This window comes from Trachypithecus francoisi, unplaced genomic scaffold, assembly GCF_009764315.1.
Source record: "Trachypithecus francoisi isolate TF-2019V2 unplaced genomic scaffold, Tfra_2.0 Lachesis_group1, whole genome shotgun sequence".
Taxonomy (NCBI): domain Eukaryota; kingdom Metazoa; phylum Chordata; class Mammalia; order Primates; family Cercopithecidae; genus Trachypithecus; species Trachypithecus francoisi.
Genome location: NW_022681454.1, coordinates 5,966,023 through 5,984,117, shown reverse-complemented (window position 1 = coordinate 5,984,117; position 18,095 = coordinate 5,966,023). Strand labels below are relative to the sequence as shown.

Below are 18,095 nucleotides of genomic sequence, written 5' to 3'. Positions count from 1 at the left end.
TCTGTTGGGGATTCTGCTCTTCACTGTCCCTGGCTCATTTGCAGTCTGTTGTCACTTCTCTGCCTCTGACCTGCTGTGGCTGTCCCACAGGTGGCCAGCATTACCAAATCGGCAGCCTGAGCCTCTGCGGGGCCCTGTGCACTCATATTAATGTTTCTTGGGCCAAGCAGACGGCACTGGTGAGGGTGATGCCTGTGAGTAACTCCCATTTCTAGTGCCAGCCCCCACTGGTGCAGTGCAGTGCTGTCATGCTGGCTGTCCCGGCTGTGTCCCCTTGCTCCTGGATGTCTGTGCTCTTGCGTGCGTGCCCTGGCCCTGCCCCTGCTGTGGAGCTGTGTGCCCCGCTGCACTGCAGCCGTGTGCATTCCCACCGTGCTGGACCCGGCCATGCACCCCGTCCCCGTGGGGCCGTGTCACCCGGGTGCTGGAGTTCCTGTGTCTCCCTGAAGCCCTGTGGGGGCCGCGCCTTCAGCTTCTGCCTCTCATTTGTGCTCTCAGGCTTTTGTTCAACAAGTGCCTATTTCCTAGGCCCTGTTCTAGGCTGGTCATGTGGGGTAATAGGGGTGAGAGAAACGATGTTGGGTAATGACTTAGGGCGGGCTTGTGGCCTGGGGGCGGTGGGAGTGGACGCCTTCGTCACACAAGCATATGTGAACTCCTGAACTGTGGCGTGCTGGGAGGAAGGGCACGGGGGCTGTGGAGAGTATGTGGAGAATCGAGATCTGTGGCCAGGTGCGGTGGGACACTCCTGTAATCTCAACACTTTGGGAGGCTGAGGTGAGTGGAACACCTGAGGTCAGGAGTTCAAGACCCGTCTGGCCAACATGGCAAAACCCCGTCTCTATTAAAAATACAAAAATTAGCCAGGCATGGTGGTGCACACCTGTAATCCCAGCTACTGGGGAGGTTGAGGCAGAGGTTGTGGTGAGCCGAGATTGCGCCACTGCACTCCAGCCTGGGTGACAGAACAAGACTCCATCTCAAAAGAACAAACAAAAAAAAAGAATTGTGATCTGCTCCATAGCTGCTCTTTGGAGGGCTCTGGGGCCAGGGCTTGATAGGTGGGAACATTTCTGCAGGTGACCCTGGCTGCCCCGTGTGTGTGCGTCTCTAGCAGAACCCACGTCAGACACTGCAGTACTGGGTGTCCTTTTGAGATGGTGTGGTGTGCCAGCTGGAGTCAGCTGGAGACTCTGACTGTGGCCAGCACATTAACTTATCACTGCCTCAGTTGCTTCCTCAACTAAAGGGGATCATCTCAGACAAGCCTAAGCTTAGTTCTGAGTGCGATGGTCTGTGGTGTGGCCTGTGGTTTTGTTGGGAACCTTCTTCTCGAATGTGCTGACAGATAGGTATCTTGGTACCATGAGCACAGTTCCTGGTTTCAGAACACAGTAACTAAGCTATTGCCCTCAGTGGGAGGAACCCGGGAACTTTGGGGGAAGATCTTGTCACTATCCCTTCTGAGGCTGTAGCCGTATCATGGCGTTGCTGTGGTTAGATTTGTGTGGCGGAACTTCCCTGTGCTCAGACAAGTGTGTTCAACTGTCCCCGCTTATGAACAACACCTGGTACCTGTTCCACGCGGTCCTCAGGACCCATCCAGAACATACAGAATCAGAAACTCAGCGAGAAGGGCCTGAGGATGGGTTTTCAGAATCACCTGGGCTTCTTGGCAAATCTGGGAAACCTTGCTGGAAATGGGGTTGGCCAGGAAACAGCATGGTGGAAGGAGGGTGGCTTTGGAATTCAGCCAACCTGCACCATGTCCAGCTCTGTGGCCTTGAGCAAGTTCCTTCACCTCCCAGTCCGTTTTCTCACCCCTAGAACTGAGTGGAGGAGCGTGGCACGTGTGCCCATTATGCTGACAAACACCAGACGCTCACCTTTGTCCTTGCGCGTTCTGTCTCCTCTGCCTCACCTAAGAAGTGGGGATAATGAGCCCTTCCTTCCGTGGCAGTGGGGATTAAATGGGTTAGCATGTGAGAAATGTAATGCAGATCCAGACACGTAGTAAACTTGTAAGCGTCAGTTGCTTGTGGCGATCATGGCCACGTTGCTGTCTGCCGCCGTTGTGATTCCGCTGACTGAGCTGTGTGTGTTGGATCTTCTTCGCCTTTGAAAGGAAGCGTCGTTGGTTATGCAATTTCTAGATCATTTCTAAAGCTACTGTTTCTTGAAAATCATGCTCAGCTTTGCGCTGCAGGAAACAAGTGTCTCTTCTTTTATTCCTTGGTTCCTGTCTCCTTATCCTTGTTGTGATGGCTGTGACATTGTTATTGTGAGCCTCTCTGAACTACCTTTGGGAAGATAATGGAATATAATGAAAAAGGACTCAAAACAAGTGATGACATGGACAGAGTCTAGGGTTTTTTTTTTTTTGTCCTAGAGTCTTAAAAATGTTAGAGAAGAGTTTCCATCTGGAGTTCCTTTGCGGGGAAAGGGTTTCTGTGCCAGAATCTTTAGAGCTCACTAAACATTTTACAGGTGAGTAAATGGAGTTACAGCCAATGTTCATCCACTCAGCCCAGGGCCTGGCCCCCAGCAGTTACCCGGAGGACTGTGGTCATTGTGAGTCTTTGTGGAGGGCAGGGCTGGGGCTAGAGCTGGTCCTCTGGGGTTCCCAGTCCTGGCTTCTGAGCCATCCCGTTACCCCACTTTGTCCCCTCACTCTCTTGCCTTCTGGTTTCCTTGTCCTCAGTGAGTCAGTCTCTGGGTTAGGAAAGGACGTGTGGACAGTGTAGTCTAGGAGAACATGCTCGGAGGGAGGGGTAGAGACGAGCAGGGATGGTGACCTTGGCTGCTTGATGAGGTGGCCCGGGTGAGATGGGAGGAGGGGAGTGACAGGAGGGCTGGCCAGGCCTGACCACAGCCTCCCAGAAGCCGCAGGCCCGGCTTGCTTTTGTCCTTCACCCACACCGTAATGAGCACCTCTGTCCCAGACTCCAGCCTGAGCTTTAGAGAGAGCCCCTGCCTTTATGGAGCTCACAGTCTGATGGGGTAGACACACAAGGCATTTCGCTGGCTATGGGGGCGGGCACGAGTGCTGTTACTGTGGGTGGGGAGGGGTGGCCCTGCAGCCAAGAGTGCTGGTTCGGGAGTTCATGCTGCCTGGCTTCATCGTGAGCCCTCCTATTGAATCGCTGTGGGCCTTGCGCAAGTTGCCTCTCTGAGCCTTAAGTAGGGGATAAAACTACTGTGTAAGGTTAGAGATCAAATAGGGCATCTAACTTCTTGGCACTCCGGAAGTAGTAGCTTTCTGTGGTTCTAACAGAAATACTCTCATTTCTAAAAAATACGTTTTTTTAAAGCTTTCTCTAGTTCTCCCATATTGTGCTGAATTGTGTCAACCTGTTGCTGAAGAAGTCAGAGCAGGCTCTCTCCCGCTGGCCGATGTTTTGGGGTAGATGCGTCTTGGTTGCGGGCGGCTGTCCTGTGCATTGGAGATGCCTTGCAGTTTCCCTGGCCTCCACCCACGAGATGCCAGCAGCACTCCCCCAGTTGTGACAGCTAAAAATGTCTCCAGACATTGCCAGATACCCCAGGGAGGGGCTGGCAGACTCACCCAGTCTTTGAGAATAAGTGCTGGGATTTGCTCCTTTGAAGGAAATTTACTAAAGTAATTTGAGGACGATTTTCATTTGTATAGAAGAGTGGGACCGTGTTAAGGGATCATATGAGCCCAGTGTAGATAAAGAGTATTTATCTAGAAACCCGGACAGCAAGTGTAAGAGAAAGTCAGTAACATGCTTGGGGCGGGTTTATTTTCCGCAGGAGATAGGGTTGGGCTCTCTGAAGCCAGGGGTTTAATCTCCTAATCCACATTGGTCCGGGAGTTGAGAATTAGCTTTGACCAAGTGCATCGTCTCTTGTATAGTCCCTTTATGGAGCTCTCAGATGATCTGAGTGCCCATTGCTGAGCAGAGGTGTCTGAACTGCATTGAAGGATCAGGAGCTTGCCCAGTGAAGGTACGGGGCAGAGGGAGCAGCTTGTGACAGGCTGGGAGGTGGGGGCCCCTGGCTGTGTTTAAAGAACTGGAATGATGGATTTTTCCGGACCGCTTCCTGACCTGGCTGGGAGCTCCTTGGGGGCCGAGCCTGTGTCTGGTTCACCCTGGCACCAAGGGTAATTCACAGGCAGAGAAGAATATTGGTGATTGAGAGCGGGGGCTGCTCTGACCCAAGTTTGAACCTCAGCTCTGCCATTTTTGTACCGTGTGATCTTGAGAAAGTCACTTAGCCTCTGCGATTCCCAGTGTGTACTTGAGTGACATGGGGTTAATGGCACCTCTTGTAAAGAGTTAATGTGAAGGGGCCGGGCGCGGTGGCTCATGCCTGTAATCCCAGCACTTCGGGAGGCCGAGGCGGGTGGATCAGCTGAAGTCAGGACTTTGAGACCAACCTGGCCAACATGGTGAAACCTCATTTCTACTAAAAATACAAAAAGTAGTCGGGTTTCTGTACCCTGCACCGAAAGCTGACTAATTCAGGTAAGTACCGTGAATTTTCATTTACATGTGAGGAAACTGAGGCAAGGGGTGGTTAAGTGGTTTGCCCAAGGATACAGGGAAGTAGGAATACGTTTATGCTTCTAAGGGTTGTTGGGATTAAATGGAAGGGAGTGTACATAGATGTGACATGCTAGGCACATTGTGGGCACATTAATGTCTAGTCTGTGTTTTTATGTTGCCTGACTGTAATTTATTCCTGATTTCGCTATCTTAGAATTAGCTCTAGTGAACTGAGATGGAACATTGTAACTATGCCTTTTCTGTGCAAACAGTTTGTTAATATTGCTGGTGACTTTGCCGTGGCGTTATGGATATACAGGCGGCACCTGCTGTGTGCCTGTGTTGCTGCTGGTGTGTATGAGCTTGTGTGTTGCTGTGATCCTGGGAGGAAGTGCTGGGTGCTGGTCTCTTGATGTCACTGTTTGCTGGTGTGTGGTCTTGGGTAAGGCAGGTAATCGGTCTCTCTGGGGCTCAGTATCCTTGTTTGCAAAACGAGCTGAGGGGTACGTACTTTACATTAGAGTTGCAACAATGAAAGGACCGTTCTGATCAAGGTGTTGGGCTGCAAGTGCCAGGCAGTAGGGAAGCAAGAAGATTTGAAGATGGGCAGACTAGTGCTGCAGGCCACTGGGTCAGTCCCTCTACTGTGTGGTGAGGATCTGGAGAGAGATGTGAACAAAGCAGCAAAGCCCGTTGACAGCCCAGAAGGAAATAACAGGGCTGAGATGTCGACTGGCCTTCAAAAGTGCTGTCCACCTGCATGAGGGTGGAGATGGTGAGGAATCAGCTCGTGCAAAGTCATGGGAGCAGGAGAGAGCCCAGCCTTTCTGGGAAGATGCCATAGCATGACGTGCTCAGGAGGGGCGGGGGTAGGAGAGGAGCCCGGAGAGATGGTAGACGCCCAGATGGGGCAGGACTTTGAGGACGACATTTAGTCTCAAGACTCAAAGCCTGTCACAGCCAGACGGGGTAAGATGAAAGTCTGCACAGGAGCTGATGGGCTGCCTTGATGAGAATGAGTTGAACTGTTAGCTTGATAGGGTCGAGATGAGCAGCTCCCTTTGGAGAAGGCAGTTGCCCTGTTCTGAGCTCAGCTTCTGGGCCAGGCTCTTCAGTTGCTTTCTAAAGCATTTCACAGCTCACTGGAGACAGGCTCAGAAAGGCTAACTGCACAGACTGCAGAGCTGCGATTTGAACATTCACTTGTTAACTCCAAAGTCCGTGCTGTTTCTACAAAAGACACCACCCGTCACTTATAACATGTGTAACATGATCAGAAAGGGGGACGTGCGGGGCTGGGAGAGCAAAAGGAGATGAACGGGAAATCAGAGGTTCTGTGGCGATTTTGCAGGACAGTGATGGAACTGTGATCCTCTGCGAAAGGGAGGAAGTGAGCAGAACTCTAAGCCGGGTCAGGGAGGCTAGCTGGGTGGCATCTGTCAGGGCACTGAAGCTCCTCAGTGGGAAGACGGTTGGAGAATTGCTTCTTGAGCCATCGCGGGCCAACAGGATGAGAATGCCTCTTCCTCCTCCAGTTACTCCAGGCAGTTGAAAGTGTGGGAGTGAGGCTGGAGTCAGCTGTTTGTCACGAGGCCTGCTGCTGGGTTGGTGGCCTTTGTGGGCTGGCCATCGACAGGGGAGGGAGATACAGCAGAATCACTGCAGGTGCTTCCTGGAGGCCTTGAGCCAGAGAGAAGCAGAAAGGATTTTAGCAAGCAAGGAAATCGTAGGATGGTTCCCATTATTCCTCACTAAAAATCTGTGAGGGGGCCAGGCGCGGTGGCTCACGCCTGTCATCCCAGCACTTTGGGAGGCTGAGGTGGGCAGATCACTTGAGGTCAGGAGTTGGGTAGACCAGCCAGCCTGGATAACATGGCGAAACTCCATCTTTACTAAAAATACAAAAATTAGCTGGGCATCATGGTGGGAGGCTGAAGCAGGAGAATGGCGTGAATCTGAGAGGTGTAGGTTGCAGTGAGCTGAGATAGTGCCACTGCACACCAGCCTGGGTGACAGAGCGAGACTCCATCTCAAAAAAAAAACAAAAAATAAACAAAAAAAACCTGTGAGGGGTCTCAGTGATTTCGGAAACTGGCCTTTAAGTGTTTGCACAGGCCAACACTTACTTGGGTCTTCTTTTTTATTTATTTATTTTTTAAATGTTTTTGAGATGGAATCTTGCTCTTACCTAGGCTAGAATGCAATGGTGTGATCTTGGCTCACTGCAACTTCTGCCTCCCAGGTTCAAGCGATTCTCCTGCCTCAGCCTCCTGAGTAGCTGGGATTACAGCTGGGCACTACCACACCCGGCTAAGTTTTGTATTTTGAGTAGGGGCAGGGTTTCACTATGTTAGCCAGGCTGGTCTCGAACTTCTGACCTCGTGATCTGCCCGCCTCAGCCTCCCAAAGTGCTGGGATTACAGGCGTGAGCCACGGCGCCGGCCTTACTCTGGGTCTTCTGACACTGTTTGGATTCCCCCATCCCAAGGGTTTAAGTTCCCTGGTTGTGCATTCTTGTACCAGGTGAATGTTCAGCAGCTCGACTACCTCTCGATTGCAGAACGTCTGCACTTCTTTTCCAGCCACTGGTTTACATAGCTGGTTTCTTACCAAGCATTGATTCAGCACCTGGGAGGTCACTGGTAACCTTGACCCGAGACGTTTCTTTAAATCTGGGTGAGCTTCAGTTTGAGGTTGCGCTTCGTGTCTGGAGACGTGCAGCTGATGGTGTCACTGCACACAAGGCTGAAAGGAGCCATAGGATGCCATCTGTGTGTGTGTGCTGGACACACACAGGAGGTTGTCTGGTTACTGCTGCAGATGCTGTTTGCAGACCTGCCAGTGGTCCAGCCACGTTCAGAAAGAACAGCTGGGCCTGTAAGGGTGTGCCGCTTCCCTGTGCTTTGCTGGGCTTTGTTTTCTCTTGGCAGCAAATCACAACCATAACGATCATTGTTTTGCGTGGCTGCTGTGTACCAAGCACTGTGCTAGATTCTTAAATATGTTTCTCATTATATATTCTGTAAAAAAACATTGCCTGAGCACCTGCCATATGCCAAGGCACTGTTCTAGGTGCTTGGGGTTCATTTGTGAACAAAACAAAGCCCCTGTCCTTGCAGAGCTTGTGTGCTAGCAGAGGGCACTGATGGTAAACACAGGGAGTAGATGGAGGGCATGTGCTGGCAGACTTAAGAGTTACGGAGAAAGCCAGCAAGCAGAGGTGGTACAAGGTCCTGGGAGGAACAGAGAAGGCAGGTTACACAATGAATAGGCTGGTCAGGATAGGCCTGAAGGAGAAGGAGAGATTGAAGCAAAGCCTTGGCCAGGTGGGCGGCTCACACCTGTAATCCCAGCACTTTGGGAGACCAAGGTGGGCAGATCACCTGACGTTGGGAGTTCAAGACCAGCCTGGCCAACAAGGTGTGAAACCCTGTCTCTACTAAAAATACAAAAATTAGCTGGGCGTGGTGGCGTGCGCCTGTAAACCCAACTACCAGGAAGGCTGAGGCAGGAGAATTGCTTGAATCATTCGGGCTTGAACCATGGCGGAGGTTGCAGCGAGCTGAGGTCGCGCCACTGCACTCTGGCCTGGGCAACAGAGCAAGACTCTGTCTGGAAAGAAAGAAAAAAAAAAACGTGAAGATGTCAGTCACGAAGTTGACCAAGCACGTGCTTGGGAGGAGAGTGATCCAGCAAGGGGGAAGGACGCAGGCAGGCCTGATGCATTTGAGCACAGAGGCCCTGGTGGGGACTGAGAGAAGGAAGGGCTAGGGTCAGTGGGAGCAGATTCTGTATGGGCATACAGGCCATTGTATGATGGTGGGTTTGACTTAGAGTCCGTGGGGAGCCGCTGAAGAACTTTTGTCTTTTTGAGATGGGGTCTTGTTGCATTGGCCAGCCAGGAGTGCAGTGGCCATTCACAGGTGCAGCCATAGTGCAGTGTGGCCTTGAACTCCTGGGCTCAAACGGTCATCCTGCCTCAGCTTCAGAATAGCTGGGCCTACCACGCCACTGTGCCTGGCTCCTGTGCAGAATTTTGAGTGGAGGAGTTGTTCTGGTTTTTTGCTGCTGCCTAACAGCAGAGTCTCACTTTGTTGCCCAGGCTGGATTTCACTGGTGCCATCATAGCTCACTGCAGCCTCGAACTCCCGGGCTCAAGCCATCCTTGCACCATATATTTGGTGGCTGGAAACAACATGGCTGTCCGTCATGGTGTGGCTGGGTTACCCTTGGGCGCTTATCAGGATGAAACAGCATTTGGCGGCTGCCTCCCTGTCCCAGGCTTGGCTAAGGAATTGTCTGCTTCCAGGCTCACTCAGGCTGTTGGCAGAGCTCATTGTGGCTGTAAACTGAGCTCCTCATTTCCCTGATTGCTGTCAGCTGAGGGTCACTTGCAGCTCCTGGAAGTCACCCAAATTCCTTGCTGTGTGGCCCCTCCATATTGAAAACCAGCACCAAAGATTCTCTTTTGTCGAGTTTGTCTCACACTCCACATCTCTTCCCAGAGAGAACACTGATTGCTTTTAAGGGCTCACTGAAATCGTGTAAGGTTCATTGAAATCCCCTCCCCTCCCCTCCCCTCCCCTCCCCTCCCCTCCCCTCCCCTTTTCCTTATTCTAGAGACAGAGTCTCACTTTGTTGCCCAGGCTGGATTTCACTGGTGCCATCATAGCTCACTGCAGCCTCGAACTCCCAGGCTCAAGCCATCCTTGCACCTCAGCCTCCAGAACAACTAGGATCACAGACATGCACCATCACACACAGCTAATTTTTAAAATTTTTTGTAGAGACATGGTCTCACTTTGTTGCCCAGGCTGGTCTCAAACTCCTAGCCTCAAGGGATCCTCCTGCCTTGGCTTCCCCAAGTGTTGGGATTGAGCCACCATGACCTGCTGTGCTTGGCCTACCTCTCTTTCTTAAAGTCATCTGTGCTGTTTGATGTAACCTGATCACAGAGTGACCATCCCATCATATTCGTAGTTTATGCCCATGTTCAAAGGGAGGGATTTTACAGGGTGTGAACATCAGGGAAAGGGAATCTCAGAAGTCTGCCTGCCATAGGAGTATCGATTTCATTGAGTCCTAAACAGAATGTCCTGAGGTGCTGTACCAAGAGAGGCTTCTGGGAAGGGGAAGGGCAGAGCAGGGAGTCCAAGGATGCTGTTGCAGGAGTCCGGACAAGAAGTGATGATGGCTTCGCCTGGGTGGCAGCTGCGGGGAGGGTGCGATTTGAAGAATGGATGTGGGTGTGGAGAAAAGAAAGGAGTCAAAGATGGCTCTAAGACTTTTGGCTTCAGCCAGTGGAAAATAGAGTTGCCAAGATGGAGAGAAGATGAGGAGTGGAGTTTGAGACATCTTAGACATTTACAGAAAGGAGGTGGAGTAGGTGACTAGAGAGGATCCTGGCAGGAGTGGGGCTGGATGGGAGGTATACATTGACTTGTTGGCATTGGAGGTGGTTTGAAACCAGGTGAGGTCTCCTTGGAAACCAGTGGACAGAGAAGAGGACCAAGGAGTGACCCTGAGGCCTGTCAGCACCACGAGATCTGGGAGGAGAAGCAGCAGCAGCAAGTGCGAGAAGGCAGGGCTGGTGAGCTGGGAGGGCACGAGTGTGGGGTCTGGAAGCCAGGTCCGGGCCCGGTGAGCATGGGCGTCAACGAGGGGAGGGGCAACTGGGCAGAGGTTGCTGAGAGGGCAGGGCAGATAAGGACTCAGAATTGACTGTTTAAGCACTTTGAGAGGCCGAGGCAAGTCAGGAGTTCAAGACCAGCCTGGCCAACGTGGCAAAACCCCGTCTCTACTAAAAATACAAAAATTATTTGGGTGTGGTGGCGGGCGCCTGTAATACCAGCTACTTGGGAGGCTTAGGCTTGAGAATCACAATCACTTGAACCTGGGAGGTGGAGTGTGTAGTGAGCCAAGCATGGACGACAGAGCGAGACTCTGTCTCAAAAGGAAAAATGAAAAGAATTGACTGTTTAGCAGTGAGGAGGCCATCAGTGACCTTTGACCAGAGCTGTTTTAGTGAAGTGGTGCAAGCAAAAGTGAAACTGGAGTAAATATTTAAGAGAATGGGGCCAGCATGGTGGTCTCACACCTATAATCCCAGCACTTTGGGAGGCCAGGATGGGTGGGTCACTTTAAACTGGGAGTTTGAGATTAGCCTGGGCAAAATAGTGAGACTCCATCTCTACAAAAAATAGAAAACATTATCCGGGTGTGGTGATGTGCACCTGTAATCCCAGCTACTTGGGAGGCTGAGGTGGGAGGATCACTTGACCTAGGAGGTCGAGGCTGCAGTGAGCTGCACATGATATCACCAGGAGTCTGCTGCATTGGTCCACTGCAGTGATGGCGCCACTGCATTCCAGCCTGGGTGGCAGAGTGAGACCCAGAGAGACTGGGAGAAGAGAAGTTGGAAGCAGTGAGCAGATGATTCTTTTGGTGGGTTTGCCCCAGAGGGGAGCAGAGGAGATAGGGTGATAGCTGGAGGCAGAAGTGGTGTGATTTATTTTTCCTTTTTTAAGATTGGAGAAATACAGGGGTTTTTTGTTTTTTTGTTTGTTTTACTTTGAAAACAACCTAGTAAAAGAATAAGAGGTGAACATACCTGGGAGAGGAGAGAATCACTGGAGCATTGTCCCTGAGTTGCATCTGAAGGAGTGGGATCTAGAGTGCAACAGAGAAGTGGCTTCAGCTGGGGAGAGTCCAGCATAGCAGGCGCCTTGGAGAGGATGGGGCACAGGTAGATGGGGAGGAGGGGTCTGGGGGAGGAAGCTTGCTCTTGCAGGTGCTCTCTCGCGCGTGCTGTCTCCCTCTCCTTCCCTCTCTCTCCCTCTTTCCTCTCCCCCCTCTCCCTTTTCCTCTCCTCTCTCCCCCTTCCATGCTTGTAGTCTACTTTTGTTTGTAGTGTTGATTCATTGTTTGTGTGTGAATGTACTTTTTTTTTTTTTTTTTTTTTTGAGATAGAGTCGCATTCTATTGCCCAGGCTGGAGTGCAGTGGTGTGATTTCAGCTCACTGCAGTTTCTACCACCTGGGTTCAAGCGATTCTCCTGCCTCAGCCTCCTGAGTAGCTGGGATTACAGGCACGTGCCACCACACCCAGCTAATTTTTGTAGTTTTAGTAAAGATGAGGTTTCACCGTGTTGGGCAAGGCTGGTCTTGAATTCATGACCTCAAGTGATCCGCCCGCCTCGGCTTCCCGAAGTGCTGGGATTACAGGCATGAGCCACTGTGCCTGGCCTGAATATAGATTTTTAATTTCAACATATTTACTTTTTAAAAAAATAGACTTTATTTTTTAGAGCAGTTGTAGGTTTACAGCAAAATTAAGCAGAGAGGATGGAATTCCATGTATCTCCTTTTTACCCTTATATGCACAGCCTTCCCTCTCATCAACAGCCCACACTGGGGAAGTCCATTTTTACCATCGATGAGCCCACACGGATACATCATTATCACCAGGAGTCCAGAGTCTACATCTGGGGCCACCCTGGGTGCTGTGTACTCTGTGGGTTTGGACAGATGTATGATGACATGTATCTACCATGGCCATATCACACTGAGTAGTTGCACTGCCCCCAAATCCTCTGTGATCCACCTATCTGTCTCTCTTTTTCTCCTAACCCCTGGAAACTACTCATCTTTTTACTGTCTCCATAGTTTTGCCTTTTCCAGAGTGCCATACAGGTGGAAATCATTTTCAGATTGACTTCTTTCCTTAGTAGTGTGAATCTGAGTCTCTTCATGTCTCGACAGCTCATTTCTTTTTAGCACTCAGTGGTACTGCACTGCATGTATGCACCATGGTTGATCCATTCACTGCTGAAGGACATCTTGGTTGCTTCCAAGTATTGGCAATTGTGAATGAAACTGCCATAATCATCTGTGTGCAGATTTTTGTGTGGACATAAGTTTTCAGCTCCTTTGGGTAAATATCAAGACGTGCCGTGGCTAGATTATACAGTAAGAGTATGTTTAGTTTTGTAAGAAACCAGCAAACGGTCTTCCAAAGGGGTGGTACCACGTGACTCCCCCCAACAATGAGTGAGAGTTTCTGTTGCTCCACATCCTTCCTCCCCCAGCATCTGCTGCTGTTAGTAGAAGTTCCTGTTCGATTGCTCTGGGTTTTTGTTTTGATTTGTTTTGTTTTTGGTGAAGTAGGAAGCAAGGTCCCGAGGATGGGTGTCTTAGTCCGTTTGAGCTTTTTTTTTTTTACTTATTTATTTATTTTTCGAGATGGAGTTTCGCTCTTGTTGCCCAGGCAAGAGCGCAATGGCGCAGTCTCGGCTCACCGCAACCTCTGCCTTCTGGGTTCAAGTGATTCTCCTGCCTCAGCCTCCCTAGTAGCTGGGATTACAGGCATGTGCCACCACGCCTGGATAATTTTGTATTTTTAGTAGAGATGGGGTTTCTCTGTATTAGTCGGGCGGGTCTCAAACTCCCGACCTCAGGTGATCTGCCCGCATCAGCCTCCCAGAGTATTGGGATTACAGGTGTGAGCCACCACGCCAGGCCTTTAAAAATTTTTAAACATAATATTGTAGACGAGGTGGCTTATAAACAACAGAAATTTGTTTCCCACAGTTCTGGAGGCTGGGAGGCATAAGATCAAGGTGCCAGCAGGTTCAGTGTCTGGTGAGCTGTTGAACATGTCTTTTATAAGGGCACTAATCCCACTGGGGAGGGCTCCACCCTTATGATCTAGTCACCTCCCAAAGGCTTCACTTCCTAATACTGTCAACCTGAGGGTTAGGATTTCAACATGTGAATTGGGTGGGAGCACAAACCCTGGGGCTATAGCAGTGGGGATGGTGTGCTGGGTTGGAAGCGGTGTGAAAGCCATCAAGGTGTGTGGGAGAATGGATGGAGAGGGAAGGAAGCGTTGCTGGGGGCAGCAAGGGCCCTGCCAGGAGATCAAGGACCAGTCAGCGTGCTGCGTGTCTTTCTCCATCCATGTTTTTTGCACAGGTACACGTGCAGGGCAGGCTTGTCTTTGAGCTAAGTGTGTACAGGGAAGAGAGAGAGAGGCAGGGCTCAGGGATGTGTGAGGGTGATTACAGTGGGGCGTGGATTCTCCGGGTGGTGGAAGGAGGGTGGATTAGAGGAGCGGGATAGAGACCCTGAAGCCTGGAGAGTAGTGGGGGTCTTCATCATGTGGGCGGGGAGGCTCCAGTCACACAGCCGGCTGGGAGTGCAGCCTGCAGGGTCAGTGTACACCCCGTTTGACGTAGCTCCCCCCGGGGCCATCGCATTGCTGTTTGAGCTGCATCTGGTGAGCCTGGCCCAGGAGTATTGGAGAAAGGAAGTGGAGGTCTTCATTCGACTTCTCCCATGTGCTGGGTCGGGAGAGGGAGGCAGCGGTGCCGTCCCGGGCGTTGTGGTGGTGGGCGCTGCTTTGCTGGACTGGCCTTGCCGAGACAGAGCTTCTTCCCATGGTATAAGAGCCTCCCTATTTGTGAACAGCACCCCGTCCTCAGGGAAAGCTTGTCTGGGGCAGGACTGTGGAGATCAGCCCTGAATGTTGGCTGCGCAGATCCCTCTTCTGGGGGCTGCCTGGTAGCCCCGTTGTTAGAAGCTGCATGAGACAGTGGTGCCATTCTTGGCCACCCTACCCTTGGGTGGACATAACCTCACATGCTCCTGTGGAGAGGGCCAGGCCAGGATAGCAGGGGGGGGAGTCAATGCCAAGAGGAAACGTCTGGGAGGAACACGGACCGTGGTCACGCGCGCGTGAGGCGCCACTTCCTCTTCTTCAGTCCTTGGCCCTCTCCACGGGACCCCAGCCTCACTCGCAGCTGGCTGCCCACAGCAGGTGTCCCCTTGGCCTTCCCACCAGGCACCAGCCTGGCAGCTCCCCCTCCTCTGGACCAGGTCTGCAGAGAGGTGGGGCTCACTCACTCAGGGACACCTTCTCCCTGCTTCTCTGAGGATCCACATCCCTAGATCATTTCTGCAGATGCTTAGCCACTGCCGGGAAGCCCTCTCCAGCCTCCGTGCAAGGACCAGCCTCACCTCGAGCACCAGCCTCGCCTCGCAGGCCTTCTGTGTGCCCCGTGGATCCCATATTCCCCAGGGGCACAGGAGAGATGCCGGGGCGAGCCTGCATGTCACCACAGCTGTGCAGGGACTGTGGCCCGGGCTGGCCTCCCGGGGGCCCCACGTTCCATTGTTTCAGGTCTCTGGGTTCCTCCCCTACGGCCGCACTCTGAAGAGTGTCCATCCCGGCTGCAGGAGTGGAGACCTGGTTGTGCAGTAGTGCAGCAGCTGTGCCATCCCCTGGGCTCTGTGGGCTGGCCTGAGTGTTGCATGGGAAAGCGCCGTGGACACCACAGGGAAGAGATGCTAGTGAAACCCTCGCCGGTTCAGCCGGTGGCCTCTGTGGTTGGCGTCCTGGCTCTGCCACCCACTCCCTCTGCATCTGGGGCGAGTCGCTTTGCAGACACAGCTTTCCCATGTGTGAAATGCAGAGTTGCGTCAGGCGGTCTCGGCATCTTCCAGCAGGAAGAACCTTCTGGAATCAGCAGTAGCCCCTGCTGTCCTCCTGCAGGCCTGGAGACCCCTCCTGGAATGGTTTTCCTGCCTGCTTCTTCCTGCTGCATAAATGAGAAGAACCCACAGGAGCTTCCCAGGAAGAGTGGCCCCCTGTGCTGCGTGTCAGCTCCCAGCTCTGGCCGGGGCGCCTCTCATGCACAGTGCCACCCGACAGCCTGCGCACCCCTCGAGGGTCTGCCTCTTGTTCCTTTTATGCTGGTGCCTGGTTAGAACTCAGTAAATGCTTGCCAAATGGTTGAATTCAGATGTCATCCCTTTCCTTAGAGATTATCTCCCCAAGGACCCAGTCCTGGGGATGTAACGGTCAACACACCCACTTCTCCCAAATCAAAGCACCCAGTGGCACGATAGTCAACTGAGACCACACTGCAGAGACTGGTAAGGGATGCTGTGTGCCAGGCTGTGAGGCCTGTGGTGGAGTTCCTGAGGAGAGGGGTGGGTTGAGGTGGGCATGCTGGAGGTAGCGTGAGAAAGCTGGGAGAGGCTCCACTTTCCACAGGGCGGTCAGGGAGGACCTTGCTGGGAAAGCAGCGTTTGATCAAAGATCTGAGTGGCATGTGGGTGAAGCATGTTCTTCTGAAGGACACAGTGGAGACGAAGGCCCTGAGGCCGGCAGGGACTGGCCTTGCTTTTCAGGCCTCACGACCTACACGAAGCTCCTTGAGAAAGGGGCACCAGCGGCCCGTGCCCCTGGCTCCCGCAGCACCTCATGCATGCTCAGCAGAGTCATCCCTTGTGGCTGCCTGGAGTCGTATATTGGGGCACAGTTGGTGCTTTAGTGACTAGAATATCACACTGCTGTCCAACGTGTTAGCCACTAGCCCCATGTAGCTATTTCAATTGAGTTAAAAATTACCTGGAATGGAAAATTCAGTTTCTTAGTCACTCTGGCCAGTCAGGCGCTCAGTAGCCACGTGTGGCTTGTGACCTCCCTGTTGGGCAGCTCGGATTAGTACATTTCCACCATGCAGGAAGTTCTGTTGTTCAGCCCTGGTCTGTGGGTCAATCTGTGACTTGAACCTTTGTTGTTCTCCTTGATGTGTAACAGCAGCACACAGTGGGTGTGAAACGAGCAAATCTGTAATGGAGTGTATGTAGCCCAGAGAGGCCTGCAGAGAGAGCCACCCTCAGGGCTCCGGGGGAGGGAAGGAAACCGAGGCCAGGTGGCAGGTGGGGTGCTGCTCAGACAGGTATAGCGGGGAGGGCCCTGCCTGGAGTCAGCCTTGTTGGGGTTGAGGTTCTCGCCTGAGGGCGTGTTTGACGCTCCCCGTGAACTCTCGTGCACATTTAAATATGGGAGATGACAGGGTGGTGGGGGAGGAGCCTACACCCCTCAGAGGCGTATTCTGAAGGTGCCTGTTGTGCCCTCCAGTGAGGGGACAAAGAACCTGGTGGAGATTCAGACAGTGCAGTCATAGAGCCAAAGATCTGAAGGTCTGCTCTGCCCTGCTGGCTGTGCGGCTGGACACGGTGCTCTATATTCCTGTGCCTTACCTGTCGCCTTACCTGCCTCCGAGCTGGCGGCCAGGAGGCCGTGCTTGGGAAGTGCCTGTTACAGCAGTCAGTGCAGCACTTAGTAGCAGGTGTTAGGGATCGCCGCGTCCCGCCTTATCGCGTAAATGAACGAATGAATGAACGAATGAATGGTAGTGCGGACTAGCCTAAGGGAGGTGCTGCAGGAAAGAGAAAATGGAGAAAAAAGATAGTCAGTTCTAGAGGGTAAACATGAGCGATTTATCTTGGCTATTAATGACCTGATGAAAGCAGGTTGGCTGTTCCATGACCCACCAGTGCTGGAGATGTTTGTTCTGAATTCCACCTGAGTTTAATGGTCTGTTTCCTTCTGTTGGTGGGCTGGGAAACTTGCCTGTATCTGAGGAAAGCAGCCTGCCTTCCTTCCTTCCTTCCTTCCTTCCTTCCTTCCTTCCTTCCTTCCTTTCTTCCTCCCTCCCTCCCTCCTTCCTTCCTCCCTTCCTTCCTTCCTCTCTTCCTTCCTCTCTTCCTCTCTCTCTCTCTCATCTCTCTTTCTTTCTTTCCTTTCTTTCCTTTCTTTTCTTTCTTTCCTTTAGATGCAGTCTTGCTCTGTCACCCAGGCTGCGGTGCAGTGGTGCAATCTTGACTCACTGCAAGCTCCGCCTCCCGGGTTCACGCCATTCTCCTGCCTCAGCCTCCTGGGTAGCTGGGACTATAGGCGCCTGCCACCATGCCCAGCTAATTTTTGCATTTTTAGTAAATACAGGGTTTCACCATGTTAGCCAGGCTGGTCTCGAACTCTGGACCTCAGGTGATCCACTGTCTTGGCCTCCCAAAGTGCTGGGATTCCTGGCATGAGCCCCTGTGCCCGGCTGAAAACCACTTTTTAAGTTCTTACTGTTTTATGTTGCTACTGACATTGTCTCCCTGTGGGGAAGGCAGACACTTGCTGTGGAGCTGTGGAGTGTCAGTAACATTCAGGAATGGCATGAACTGAACCAAAAAAGACCTTCCTCAGCTTGCGCGTCTGTTCCTGTGACTTGTCCCATAGCCAAGGCAGTGTTTCTGCCCCGGTTTCTGGAAGGCATTGATGTCCTTAGAAACTGCACGGAGGGCAAGGTGGTTTTGTGGGATGGGGGAAAAGGAGAATGAATTTGCTCCAGATACGTCAGCCCTCCTGTGTTCATGGAACTCTCTCAGGCTTGCTGGCAGCTTCAGGAAACAGTACGCCCGTCTTCCTGGAGGCCCCAGGTGTGTGTTTAGGTCTCTTGCCAGCCCACTTTGCTTCTGCCTAGGTGAAGTTAGGTTCAGCCTGGGAGGTGGTGATTCAGTATGAAATGCAGGAGAACTGGTGTGGGACCACAGGAATATACAGGCTTTGAGAAACCCATGGGCAGGCCCATTCCTGCAAAGCAGTTCTTCAGCCATCGGCCACTTTCTACTCATACATTAACTTCCCTTTGCCCAGATGGGTATAGAATCTGTTCTGCTTTTCAGATGTTAGTGGGGATAGTATCATAGAATAATACAGTAATTAAACATTTCCTCCTATTTC

The 18,095-nt window shown here is 52.1% G+C and overlaps 1 protein-coding gene and 1 long non-coding RNA gene across 6 annotated transcripts in view; one reads left to right on the top strand and one right to left on the bottom strand.

The window, feature by feature from the left end:
- Positions 1 to 18,095, top strand: part of TBC1D14 (TBC1 domain family member 14) — a 129,828-nt gene that overhangs the window by 14,902 nt on the left and 96,831 nt on the right. The gene's annotated exons all lie outside the window — the stretch shown is intronic.
- LOC117085102 lies at positions 4,392 to 16,954 on the bottom strand. The gene is made up of 4 exons (XR_004437797.1): positions 16,887 to 16,954; positions 16,574 to 16,740; positions 11,122 to 11,180; positions 4,392 to 6,191 (listed from the first exon to the last, which is right to left on the bottom strand). It is a non-coding gene; the product is annotated as an uncharacterized LOC117085102 (long non-coding RNA).